The sequence below is a fragment of the Eubalaena glacialis genome, chromosome 2 (assembly GCF_028564815.1).
Source record: "Eubalaena glacialis isolate mEubGla1 chromosome 2, mEubGla1.1.hap2.+ XY, whole genome shotgun sequence".
Lineage (NCBI taxonomy): Eukaryota > Metazoa > Chordata > Mammalia > Artiodactyla > Balaenidae > Eubalaena > Eubalaena glacialis.
This window is the reverse complement of record NC_083717.1, coordinates 191,388,976-191,398,120: the sequence shown is the minus strand read 5'-3', so window position 1 is coordinate 191,398,120 and position 9,145 is coordinate 191,388,976. Positions and strand designations below refer to the sequence as shown.

Below are 9,145 nucleotides of genomic sequence, written 5' to 3'. Positions count from 1 at the left end.
CTAGACCCTACTTTGTGTATTTATTTATCCATTCATTGTTTTATTTATTCATTTACTTTTGTACTCATGAATAATTTGAACATCAATTTATTTTTCCAGAGAAAACACAATATGATCAATCCATCAACAACTCAAATTGCAATACAATTAGATACACATGAACCTGAGATAATGTGGGAAGAGCCTAGTTTGATTTTTCTTTGTCTTAATATCAGTCAGGAACAATAGGACAAATGAGTCACATTGTTTTTTAACACATGTTCCTCTTTGGTCCATGCTTTACCTAGTGGTCCTCAATGGGGGCGATATTGCCCCCAGAGGACATTTGTCAATGTTGAGATTTTTTTGGTTGTCACACTGGGAGAGGGGGTCAATACTGGCATCTAGTTAGTAGAAGTCAGTGAAGTTACCAAACATTCTACAATGCACAGGACAGCGCTCCAACAGCAATGAATTACCCAGCTCAAAATGCCAATAGTGCGAGGTTGAGAAATCCCGCTTTACCTTCTTCAAAATAACTGGTTGAAAGATGACCGTATTTATACATTCACTCATAATATCACCAGTACCATTGAACATAGAAACTGGATCAGAAATTTCAAAGGTATTTATAGCTGCTCATGTGCTCATTACTCCCAGACATAACCAATTAGATCATATCTTCTTATTTTCAATAAGCAACCAGCACTGCCCAAATAATGCAGAACAACATTGATTTCCAGGTATTTATCTCTATATGCTACTTACCCAAATAGATTCATGTTGGAACTGAGTATTTCAGAAAAATATTAATAATAAAAAATATATTAAACACTCATAATTGGGCCACATATGGCTTTCCTTGTCTTCATATATATATATATATATATATATAAAATATATATATATTTCTTTGTTCATTAATTTACTTACAGTAATACAATCCAGACCTATGAACCTTAATAGCCTAAAAAAATCCTGAATATTATTAACTTCTGCTGTAAGTTCATTTACCATATAGGCATTAACTAGGTCTCTGGCCTCAGAGTTATACGGTTTAATCAAAATCATTGATTCAGGCACCCCAGATATTCACTGGTCCAAACTTCGTGCCTTTTCCATTCATGCATACTTTTGTTTACTGATTCCCTCATTAAGTCACTAATAATAATAAAGTCAATGTGTAAAAATAAAATAAAAAAACTAAAAACAATATCCTAGAATGTTACGAAGCTCAATCTATAGGCTTGTTTTCCATAAAACTAAGAGGCTACATCTTTTTTGCAGCAGATCTCAGCATTATACATAGAGATTATCAGCTTACTTGCTTCATGCCAATCCCATATTTATACCTTGTCCATGCTTGTCCTTCTTTTATTTAATTTTTCCACGTTTTAAAGATGGTAGCTGTGGTAGCCAGCCTCCAAGATGGCACCCAATGATCCATGACGCCTGGTATTCATAGCCTTGCGCAATCTCCTCCCATATTAAATCATGCCTGGCCTCTATAACCAACAGAATACTTGAGAGGGTGATGGTGTATGACTTCTGAATCTAGGTTACAAATACATTGAGTTTTCCACCTCCCTTTCTCTTGTAGTTATTACTCTTGGGGAAGTCAGCTGTCATGTTGTAAGGATACTCAAGCAGTCCTGAGGAGAGGCCCATGTAGGAAGAAATTGTGGCCTCCCGCCAACAACCAGCACCAACTTTCTAGCCATGTAAGTGAGCCATGGAGGCAGATCCTCCAGCCCAATCTTTCATATATCTACAATTCCACCTGACATCTTGACTACAACCTCACAAAAGACCCTAAGCCAAAACTGCCCACTAATCCTCTCCTGGATTCCTGCCCCATAGAAACTGTGATAGGTAACAAATATTTACTGTTGTTTTCAGCCACTAATTTGTAGGGTAGTTTGTTACACAGCAATAAATAACTAACACAATACAATGATCAACCAACCACTGTCATATCTCACCATGAGGACATTAATACTATTTTCTCTTCTCCTATCTACTCCCCCTTCAAGGAGTTATGGCCTAGTTCTTTATCACTGAGGAAAGGTTTAAATTAAATTAACCATGGTATAAAATAAAATAAAATATTAAAAACTCTGAAGATGAATAAAAGCCCTCCATCATTTTTAATGAATCTCAGTTGCCCTTAATTGGATTACTCGTAAAATTTGGTTAATTACCATTATTGGTCCCTGCATGGCATACTTTGATTTTATTTATGTATTTAGTATTTTTTCCTTTAACATAATGTCAGGATGAACAAATCACCTTCACCAAGGACATGAATTTTGACTGTCGTCTACCAGAGTCTCTAGACTCCTTACCCAGAGGTAAAAACTAAAAGCTTATGACTATTGAATAATTAAATCAGCTATAGTGATTTCATTCTGTGACGTAAGATGCACATTTTTATAGAGAATGGAACAAGATAAATTTAACTTTTTTTTAACGAACTGGAGTCATGAGGTACTAGATTAATCATAAACCTTGGTTCCTATCACATTCTTATTATTGACTTTTCATATATTGACTTGTTTACTGTTTAGTTTTTAATTAATGTAGTGAATGCTGTTAAATCTACCACCTAACATGAGAATAATTAATGTAACTGGTACTTCTATTGATCTATATACTCCCTAGCCACACAGTTCACAGCCTCATTCATCTTTTTTAAAGGACCACATTCATGCATTGCTTAGAGTGTGCCATGAAATATTGGTCCAAGATTTACCCTAATTTTTCATCCACTGACTCACTCATGTTTTTCTCTCATTTAAATACTCAAAGAATAATGTGATCATTTATTCATCTTTTTAAAGAAAAAGAGTAAAACCCACCGGTATTCAGAATTGAAATACCATTTCATGCAACTCCTGACATGCTCTCTGTCCAAAGTGAGATAAGACTAGATTTCTTTTTTTTCATCTAAAATGGTTTAATCATTATCTTTGTTTCATGACGCCTGCTCCTCACTGACCCGTGTACTACCTTCTTTTAAATAATTGACCAAACGTGAACTCATTCATTTATTCACTTTTAACAACACATCCGAAATGAAGGCAAGCCAAGACCCTGAACGAGAATATTGACTAATACTAGTTTCTGCCCATACGCTCATTGTCCACAGATATAACTTGTTAGATCCTTTCTTGTTTTTTAAAATAATAGTCAGTGAACAGAATTGATTTGATCGCATATACTATCATATTCCCAGGATTAGTCCATGCTTGGCCTTCTTTCAATTAGGCACTTACTTAAACAATTATTTTTAATGTAAACGATTTGTTCCTTTTCTAAATAAACTAACAACCAACTACGCAACACCAACCCAAAAACAACATGAACTCCTGGAACAGAATATATCCTATATGTAAAACAGTTAAGAGAGACTTGATCTATTTAGGTTATGAAACTCAGTGCTTCAGGAAATAATATATTTAAATAATAATCCTTGTTTCATTGCAGACTTGAATCATTGGTCATCATTCATTTAAACATTTTCATTTATTCTTGCATTGCTTCACTTATAATACATTTCACAGGCATGAAGAACTAAAGCTCAAGAACCACATCTTTGACTACTCCTGACTTTCGCTGTAAGCCCCTCTTCCACAAAGGAAATAAACAAGATTTCTTTTTTCTAATAAATCTCTAAGTTACAGAGCTTAATCAAAATCTTTGATTGATACACCTCAGAATACTCATCATTGGTCTATATTGGGCATCTTTATCTTCCTTTTTTATGCATTGTTTATTCCTTTATTCATTGATTCACTAATAATAATATAATCAATTCTCATGAATCAAAAACCCCAAGAACAACATCCTTGAATATCACTAATAACTGTCTATATGCCTATTTCTCACAGTGCTAACAGATATTTTTTGCAATATATATATGTGCTTTTTGCACATATAAATTAATCAGCATCCTTGCTTCATATCAGTCCCATTGGTCCATGCTTGGCCCTTTTCATTTAAAGATGATGCAGTGAATAACTAAGGGACCCATAATCTCACTCCACAACTAGAACAATTTTTTCCATCTTCTTATGTGCTCCTCCCTCAAAAAATTAATAGCTTAAATCTTTATCAATGGAGCAGTACTTAAATGAATTGCACTACAAAAATAAAACACAATGTGAAGCAGCCCTGAAAGTGAAGGAAACACCTGCATCTTTTTTATTGGACTTTAAGAGTACTAAATCAGGGCTTCCCTGTGGCACAGTGCTTAAGAATCCACCTGCCAATGCAGGGGACACGGGTTTGAGCCCTGGTCCGGGAAGATCCCACATGCCGCGGAGCAACTAAGCCTGTGCGCCACATGTACTGAGCCTGTGCTCTAGACGTCGCAAGGCACAACTTCTGAGCCCGCGTGCCTAGAGTCCGTGCTCTGCAACGAGCCCGTGCTCCACAACAAGAGAAGCCACCGCAATGAGAAGCCTGCGCACCTCAACGAAGAGTAGCTCCCCCTCGCCGCAGCTAGAGAAAGCCCGCGCACAGCAACGAAGACCCAACGCAGCCAAAAATAAATAAATAAATAAATTTATTTTAAAAAAAGAGTACTAAATCAGATTAATCAATCATAAATCCCAATTCTGGTCCATGTTGGTGCTATTTGGTTTTATTTATTAATATACCCAATTATTACTTTGGAAACTTCAAGCAACACCCATAAACCAACCGCCCAACCCAAGAACATAAACTCTGTTACTTACATCACTCTCTTCTGTCCTTACCCACCAAATTTGTAAAAACCAAGATCTTTAGCATTAGATAATGATTAAATCATCTGTAGTACATTCACTTGGTGAAAACACAGACTTTCCAAAAAGAGAAAGAGCCTATAGTTAGATTTTCTTTAATGGAAGTTAGTTTTTCAGTATTTGATTAATTATAAATTTGGGTCATTTAATAATCTCATCATTGCCCAAGAATGGCGCTCTTTATTTGTTGATTCATTTAATTTTTATTTTTAAATAATACAATGAACACCAATATGAGAATAAGAACCTTTATCTATCATAAATTGTGTCTCCATACTCCCTATTCATAAATTTAACAGCTTGGTGATTGCTTTTAATGGATCTCACTTGTGCAAAATTGGATAAATGTAAATCTTTGTTTTGTGGTATATTCTCACCAATTCACACAATTTTTTCTGATTTATATATCTAGTGATTCATTTATTGATTCGTGTATATAATTAGGCATGAAATAAATTATTTACCCATTTTTCTAAAGAATTTCTCCATGTGAATTTCTATATCAGTCCCATTGGTCCGTGCTTGACCACTTTTAGCCAAAGTGGGGAGAAACCCAGAATTCTCGTTCTTTATCTGGACAACATTTGGGTAAAACTGCAGTAATCATTACCTCTGGTTCATAACACATGTTCCTCACTGGCCCTTCCTTGGCCTTCTTTTGAATAACTAATCTATATATAAAATACATTCCTTCATTCTCTTATAACAACATATCAATATCAATGATAACCAAGGCACTGCATAAGAGCATTGAATATCCTGCTCAGTGCTCATGGTGCATCGACGTAACTGACTAAATCCTCTTTTGATTTTGTTAAAAATAAGACTCAGCGAATAGAGTTAGATTAATCCTAACTCTGCTCATATGACACAGTCTCAGTATTGGTTCATGTTTGGCCCTCTCTCAATAAGACAATTATTTAAGCAACTCTTTATGTAAACTTTTTTTTTTTCTCCTTTTCTAATTAAAACAACCAAACCAGCAATGAAAGCAGCAACCTGGACTCTTAGGTATCTCTGTCTATACTGTCCCTATGGAAGGGTTCAGAGCTTTAATCTCTTCATCTATGGAACCCCGTGTTTCAAACAGGCACTAATAATAATCTTTATTACATAATTTCATAATTGGTCTCTGTGTGGCCCTCCTTATCTTCATTCATTTACATATTTCTTTATCCATTCATGAGTTCATTTCCCAAGGAGTTTACCTTATGCTTTTACTCAATAGACCACAGATTTTGAGATAGGAATTAATTACAATTTTGGATTCAGATCTAACCCCCACTCTAGGAGTCATCATTGGTCCAGGCTCAGCACTCTTTCTCTTCAATCCTTTATCCCTTTGTTTATTGATTCATTCACTAGTCCAATAATAACACAATCACTACATATAAATTACAGAATCTTGAAAATAAGATCCTTGAATGTTACTATGATCTATCTATATGCTCATTTCCTATAGAGCCAATAACACTAGATCTCTTTGCAATGACCCTCAATGTAGGACATATGTGCTCCCTCTCACTGAGATCTTTTGAAGGGAAAAATGTTGATATCAACTGGCATGTAAATATAAAAGAGAGTAGCAAACATCTCTGAAAATATGCGAAACACTTCCATCGTTTTGTAGGAGTCATCAGTTGTGCAGAAGTGAATTAAACATCATTACCTATGGTTCATAAGCTATTCTTGTCATTGGTAATGTACAGCCTTCTTTAATTTTATACTTTTATCTAGCTATGTATTTTTTTTAATATTTCAGTGAGCACAAATGAACAAATTCCCCTAACCAAGAACATAAACTTTGAATGTTACCCACCTTGGTATGTATGCTTCATAAATAGAGAGGTATCAGCCAAATGCTTCTTCATTAGATATGATTAAATCAGTTATGGTGTGTTAATTCTGAGGTGAAAAGCAGGCTTTAAAAATAATGAAAAATCATGAATTTAGGTATGTTTAGAGGATACTAATTGTAGAGTTCTAGATTAGACCTAAAACTTGTTTCATTTCTTTGACCCAAGAATATCACTATTTTTTATTTACTCAATTATTTAATTTTCATTTTAAGCAATATAATGAACACCACTGAATCCACAATCTAACCCACAAGTCAGAACTTTAACTCAGATTTCCTTTTTAATGAATCTTTCTTGTGCAAATTGGACAAATTTTAATCCTTGTTTTTCATGGCCCAAGCTTGACTCTTCTTTATGTATTCATTCACTCACTCACTCATTCATTCATTCATTTAATTACTCATGGAGTAAGTTCACCAGCTGCTCATTATATAAAGAAAACAGAAAATGCTAAAATGGGCAGCAACCCAGAAACAAAATACTATTATGTGCATCTGTCTATGTGCACATTATGCAAAATAGGAAAAGCCTAGATTTTTTTTAAAGTATGGAAATCAACTGTGTAAAACAGGATAATCACTATGCTTATTTCATAATAGAGCTCCTCATTGGTGTGCGATTTGCATCTTTTAAGTAAAATATGAATCCATTCATTCACTAACAGCAATATATAATTATAATATGTCACTATTATAATTATAACCCACTGGACAAAAACTTTCCAATAATATTAACATGTGATCATATACTCACAGTCAACCATCTTAAATTAATCATAACTCTCGTTATAGGACTTATTCTCATCACTGGTCCATGATTTTTTTTCCATTAGATATTTAATTATTTGTGCAAACATTTTGCCCTTTTCTTAACAAAATAAACGATCAGTAACCCACCATCAATCCATAATAACAACATTCAATCTTGGGCATACTTGTCTATTTGCTCCCTGCTGAAAGAGGTAAAACCTTGATGTATTTATTTTCCTAGACCTCAGTGCTTCAGAAATATTTGAAAACATACTCTCATAATTGAACAGTGTATGGCTTTCCTTGTCTTTATTCATTCCTTCATGTCTTTCTTTACTCATGCATTGTTTCATTTATAATAAAAAATATCCATAGGGAAGGTGGGAGGGAGATGCAAGAGGGAGGAGAAATGGGGATATATGTATATGTATAGCTGATTCACTTTGTTATACAGCAGAAACTAACACACCATTGTAAAGCAATTATACTCCAAAAGAGATGTTTAAAAACAAAACTCCATACCCAAGGAACACGTAGCCCAAGAACAGGATCCTGAATATTCCTTTCTTATGCCACAAGCACACTTACCATAGAGTGAATAACTAGATCTCTTCTTATAACGACCTCAGAGCTATAGAGTTTAATCAGAATCCTTAATTCTGACACCCCAAGACACTCATCATGGATCCAGACTTTGCATTTTTTGTCTTCTTCATTCATATCTTCCTTTCTGGATCATTTTTACATGCATAAATTATAATACAATCAATATCCATGAATTATAAATGCCAAGAACAAGATGAGTGATTGTTACTAAGGAAGGTCTGTTCACACTTGTCCCACAGATCTAAGACATTTAATGTCTTCTTTCAATGCACCTCTGTGTTGCATGTCGGATTAATCAACAGTTGTGCTTCATAGCAATGCCATATTGATAAAAGGTTTTTGCTTGTCTCTTTACCTAATTTGTCCATACTGTAAAGATGGTAGAATAAAAACTATGAACCACCATCTTCCCTCACAACTAAAACAACGTAATTTTCTTCCTATGTTCTCCATCCTCAACAGGTAAATGACCTTGATCTTCATCAAGGAATGGATTTCTAAATATATTTGGGGGTCAAACTAAAATGGGATATTATGTGGCCCTAAAAATGATTAATCATGAACCTTGGTTCATAACATTCCCATTCTTGGTCGATGTTTGGTGTTCTTTAATTTTATTTATATATGTAAAACCAGTTTTTAAAAAATAACTCCTTAAAAATCCATGAACAAACTCCCCAAATTATGAACATGAATTTTAACAGGTATTTATGTTGGTCTCTGTGCTCTTTACTGACAAAGGCAACAGCTAAAATATTTGTCATTAGAAAATGATTGAGTTGGCTGTGGTATGTTCATTCAGTAAAGGAAAAAGCCAATTCTAAATAGTCTATATTAGATGTTTTTAAATGGATGTGAGCTCTGCACTGCCAGATTAATCATAAACTTGGATCATATCACATTCTCATTATTGGTGCAAAAGCTGCAATCCTTTTTAATTTATCAACTTATTCTATTTTTAATTTTAAGCTATGTAGTAACAAGCATCATTGAATCCAACACCTAACTCAAGAATAAGGCTTTTAAACATTACGGTGCATGGCTGTATACTCCCTGCTCTTAGTTAATAACCTACTAATTATTTTCACGAACTTTGTGCAGAATTGGATAAATTTTAAATCTAGCATCGTGGCACATTCTCACAAATAATCCTAGCTTTATCTTA

At 34.3% G+C, this 9,145-nt stretch overlaps 1 non-coding gene across 1 annotated transcript; it reads right to left on the bottom strand.

The window, feature by feature from the left end:
- Positions 1-3,643: 3,643 nt before the first annotated feature.
- On the bottom strand, positions 3,644-3,715 carry LOC133086052 (small nucleolar RNA SNORD113/SNORD114 family). The gene has a single exon (XR_009699836.1). It is a non-coding gene; the product is annotated as a small nucleolar RNA SNORD113/SNORD114 family (small nucleolar RNA).
- Between the last annotated feature and the right edge of the window lie 5,430 nt (positions 3,716-9,145).